Here is a 5727-nt window from a genome sequence, read left to right as displayed (position 1 = left end):
GTACATGATAACACTTCCAATCAATTAAGATCAGAAGCCATGAGAGCCACTGCCTGGTACTGCATCAGGGCATTTTATTGCATCAGGGCATTTTATTATTATTATTATTATTATTATTATTATTATTATTATATTGTTATTATTACAAGACACTTTATTTCATGCTGCTCCAGTTCATTCAGCTGTAGAAATGAGTTGTGACATCACAAATGCCAAACTGTATTGGCTTTTGCCTTTCTCTTGGATAACATCAGTGGTGTGTCGAGAGGAGACTGGTATGCATGGGGGACTGTTGGTCTTCTATAAATAACCTTGCCCGGACTTATACTTCAGAGGGGAACTTTCTAGAGTCCAATCCCATGGTCATTCATGACTGAAGAGGGCCTTTACTTTTACACCTTACCTATTGTCGCCTCTATTTAACCACTGAAGGTAATTACATACAAAACCATACGTACAAAAAAAGAAAATGTTAAGACATGGGAGCTTACAAAATGTAAAGGGCAGAACAAATGAGTTACATAAAAATTAGGAGAGGAATGGGCTGATCAGTGCATCTTAAGACTCCAAGTACAACAATAATGGTAATTGTTTCAAATTAGAACACACAAGTAGCTGATTTCGAGGGGATAAGATTAGTAAATACTGTTGATCCTAGTACTTAACTGGTATTTATTTTACTGGTCCTGGAAGAAGGAAGAGAAAAGTCCATCTCAGTAGGATTTGAACACAAAAAATATAAAGCGTTGGAACAAATATTACAAGACATGTTTTTCTGATGCTCTAATGAATTTGCCAATTCACTGCCCTTCTGTGTTTCTGAATTAGATACAAGACCAGAAACTTTTGGGGTAGGAGAACAGTTGATTCTATCAACTCTAGTAATTAAATGGTACTTTATTTTATCAGCCCTAAGTGGATGAAAGGCAAAGTAACCTATTGTGGGATTCTGAACTCAGAACATAAACAGCTAAAGCAAATACTGCAAAGTATTATATCAACCCCAGTGCTCAATTGATACTTATTTCATTGACTCTGAAAAGATGAAAAGCAAAAGTGACTGTGGTGGAATTTGAACTCAGAATGTAAAGCTGGAATCAATGCTATTAAGTATTTTGTCTGAAGAGTCAATAATCCTGCCAGCTTGTCATAATAATGATAACAACAACAACAACAACAACACCTGGTTTTGAGGGGAGGGGTTTAGTTGATACCATCAATTACTACTTGACTGGTAGTTTATTTTGTCAACCCTGGAGAAATGGAAGATGGTGTTGACTTTGATAGAATTTGAACTCAGAATGTAAAGAGCTGGGGGAGATACTGCAAGATTGCAAGGCATTTTGTCTGACTCCCTAACAGTTCTGTCAATCCACCACACTAATTGTTTCTGATTTTGACACAAAACCAGCAATTTTTAAGTTAGGGTTGGGGTTAGTCTATATCATGAACCCCAGTAATTAACCAGTTCATTACTCTATCATCTCTCAGAGCAGTTTTTACCAATGCTCCAATGATTCTTTCTGCTCGAGATATTGCAATTCCTTCTGATGAAAATATTGCCTCAAAAGGAGTGGAAAAGTTATCAAAATATAAATATATAGAACTCAACTATTCAAGATGTGGATGAAAATAATTTCACAAGTAATTGAAGTATTAGGCATGATAAACAAATTATGAAAAGAAACATAGAAGCCATTCCAGGGTTCACAACATTTCAAGAACCCAAAAAATAGATCTGTGAGGAACAGTTTACTTCTTGTATGAGATGCTTTCAATTCAATAGAATAGCTCACGATTCAAATGGATAGCTCAAACAGAATAACCTTAACTCACAACACAACTCAGGCAGCATATATTAGATTAAGATCCAATATAATAGCACAACCCTTATTACATATACACCATGGACGACAGAACAAATATTAATACAACAACAAACATAACAAAACAAACAGGTGCAGTACACCAACAGGAACAGCCTATACTCTGCCAATCTTCACCAAAATAAGAACAAATGCCACATGCACGTCAGAAACATGGATGTACACCAAGTGGTGCAGTAGAAACTAGCATGAAACTACCAAAGAAAATAATACTACTACTAATAATGATAACTTTTGCTTTAGCCACAAGTCCAGCAGTTTTGAAAGAAAGGTTCTAATCCATACCATTGACCCCAGTATTTCACTGACACTGTATTTTATCAACCATTAAGCCTTTAGCATTTAAACAGATCATATCTGACCAAAATATTCTATATGTTTTATGTTCTAACTAGTTAGATCTCGCCTCTCATACCAACCCTACAATGTCATTCTAAAAATTAATAGTTAATTCATCAAAATCTTGAAGTTACAAGGTAATGCATGATTAATTCAAAACAATGTGAATAAATGTGCATAACATTTAACAGAGGAGTCTAAATGCTAAAAGGTTAAGGGAGAAAAGGCAATGTTGATCGCAGCAAGATTTGAAATCTATTGGTAAACAGAACGCAAATACTGCAAAGCCTTTTTTCTGTGATATTCTCATGTTTCTGCCCACATGCTGCCTTAATAATAATAATGATCCTTTCTATTATAGACAAAAGGTCTGAAATTTTGTGAGAAGGGGACCAGTTGATTACATCGACCCCGATGCATAAATGGTACTTGATTTATCAACCCCAAAAGGATGAAAGGCAAAGCTGACCCCAGTGGCATTTGAAATCAGAATGTGAAGAGAAATGAAATACTGCTAAACATTTTACCTGGCGTGCTAACCATTCTGCCAGCTTACCACCTTCTTAAGAAAAGATAGAAATAATCCTTTCTACTATAGGCAGAAGGCCTGAAATTTCCAAGGAGGGGATAAGTCAATTACATCAACCCCGATGCTCAACTTGTACTAATTTTATAAACCCTGAAAGAATGAAAGGTATAGTCGATCTCAGTGGAATTTGAACTCAGAATGTAATGACGAATGAAATGTCACTAAGCATTTTGTCTAACCTGCTAATGATTCTGCTAGCTCACCACCTTAAATAATAACGATAATAATAATCCTTTCTACTAAAGACACAATGCCTGAAATTTCATGGGAGGAGCTAAGTCGATTACATTGACCCCAGTCCATAACTGGTACTCATTGATCCCGAAAGGATGAAAGGCAAAGTCGACCTCGGCAGAATTTAAACTCAAAACATAAGGGTACACAAAATACTGCTTAGCATTTTCTTCACAGCATGATAACAATTCTGCCAGCTTGCCTTATAATGATAATAATAATAATAATGGCAATAATAATAATAATAATAAAACCGCTGACAAAAATGGTATAAACACCATCCTGAAGCTGTGACTGAGGGAGAAAATGTATCAATTCTCTGGGACTTCCCCATACATACCGACAAGACTATAAAAGCTAATAAACCGGATATTATTATAAAAGATCAGACAAAGAAGACGTGTTTATTAATTGACATGAGTATTCCCTCTGATCATAATATAGCGGCAAAAGAATTTGACAAGATCAGTAAATATAAAGACTTGCTAATAGAAATTGAAAAAATGTGGCACCTCAAGGCGACTACCATACCAGTGATTGTAGGATCTCTAGGAATGATAAAAAAAGGTACTGAAACCTATTTGAAAATGATACCAGGCTTACCATCCCTACAGGAAGTGCAAAAAATCGTGCTAACTAGAACGACTCATGTACTGAGAAGAGCATTATCACTGTGAAAACAACATCCATTCATGAATTTTTTTTTGTTTTTTTAAATACATGTTTTACCTGTGAATTTGCGTGTGTAAACTGGGAATGCATACGAGTTTTTCTGTCCTAGGTGTACGGAAAACACTTGGCGAGAAATGGAAGAAAATTTGAAGAAAGAAGAAAAATATAATAATAATAATAATAAAAGATGGACTACACCAAATATTCTGCTCAATACCACAGGTTTGCTTGTCATTTGTTTGACCTTAACCAGTTGAGCATGTCCCTTAGTGGCTGACAATATGTGTGTCTCTGATCACGAGCACAAGTAGTGGAGGCGCATCATAGCCATGTGTGGAGAGGAATTTTTTTGGATTTGGATAATTCACCTTTGGAAACATGGGTGTTTCATTTAACAAAATTAAACAAACCTTAATCAAGGACCTTTTGAACAGGGACCTACTCGACCTTAGAGAAAATTCTAACTGGGCCTCACCTGCAAGGTCATGCAATATTTATCTTGATATGAAATCACCATGTCGTGTACATTTAGGAGTGATGTATGTATCTGGTGTACTCATATCAGACGGGTAAGTCATGATGGTTATACTGGGCTTCATATATTTTACTCCAGTGTCACTTTGATGGCATGCACTGCTCTCTCACTCAATAATAATAACAATCGTGGTTTCAAATTTTGGCTCAAGGTTAGCAATTATTGGAGAAGGATAAGTCAATTGCATTAACCCCAGAGCTCAATTGATACTTATTTTATCGACCCCCTAAATGATGATGAAAAATAAAGTCAACTTTGGCAGAATTAGAACTCAGATCATTGAGAGAAGGAAGAGATGCTATTAAGCATTTTGCAAATGATTAAGCAATATGCAAATGATTCTGTTGGCTCAATAATAATGATAATAATCATAATAACAATGATTTCTTTTATTACACCTTTAATTCCACAAGAATGAAGTGGTAGTGGGGTGATGGGGAGATGTTTTAAGACCAAATTACTAAATGATGGTGGATTTTACATCAAACAAGAACCAAAAAAATATGAAATATTTACAGTGAAATGGCCCAGAGAGAGAGAGAAAGAGAAAGAAAGCAATAGATAGATAGACAGAGAGAGAGAGAGAAAGAGAGGGAGAGAGAGAAAGAAAGAGGGAGAGTGAAAGAGAATGAGATGGATGGAGAAAGAGTGAGAGGTGGGGGAGAGAGAGAACTACAGCTTGAGGGCCAATCAGAAAACCAGACATAAATCACGGACTGCTTTCTAACTACCACAGGCAAGTTGTACCTTCTTTCATTGATGCAGTCCCTGGCTTACAGCACAAGTTGAGAGCAAGTCCATCTAGACCATACACACTATTATTCTTACCCATCTTTTAGTAGTAGACTTACTGGAAGACAGCATTTCTCTTTCTAACCTTAATCGCTTCTTCAAGTGTTACTTGAAAACATATTGATGAAAGTACTTGATTTTTTTAATCTTTTATTTTTGATGGTGCTTGTGGAATACAGTCAGCTACATCAAATCCTGCACTTGACTGGTATTCATTTTATTGATCTCAAAGCAAAATTGGAACTTATATACAGTGATACTTTTACTTGCTTCAGTCATTGGATTGCAGCCATGCTGGATTATTGTCTTCAGCACTGGATTAACCATTAAGCAAAATAAGCATGTACTTAGGGCATCAAGAGAAGGAGAGGTCACCACAGAAATGGTAAATGGTTTACAACACAAAAGAAATCACTTTAAACTTGCTAAAATAATATTCAGGATGCCTTTATCTCTACTAAGTATAGAGACGTGTAACCTAAGATTAATTTTGAGGATCTGATCAAAGAATTTGCAATTCAAAAAAGTAGGAGGAAATTTTTCAAATATGAATAAAGTGGAACTATACAAAAATAAACATTATTTTCCCTCTTACTGCTTTGTTTCGTTTTGAAAAATAAAAAATTATTTCATGGCTTGTTATTGTTTGTATTTTGAATTACATAATCTTTTATGGGGGC

Source organism: Octopus bimaculoides, chromosome 5 (assembly GCF_001194135.2).
Source record: "Octopus bimaculoides isolate UCB-OBI-ISO-001 chromosome 5, ASM119413v2, whole genome shotgun sequence".
NCBI lineage: Eukaryota > Metazoa > Mollusca > Cephalopoda > Octopoda > Octopodidae > Octopus > Octopus bimaculoides.
Note: the sequence above shows the minus strand (reverse complement) of the source record.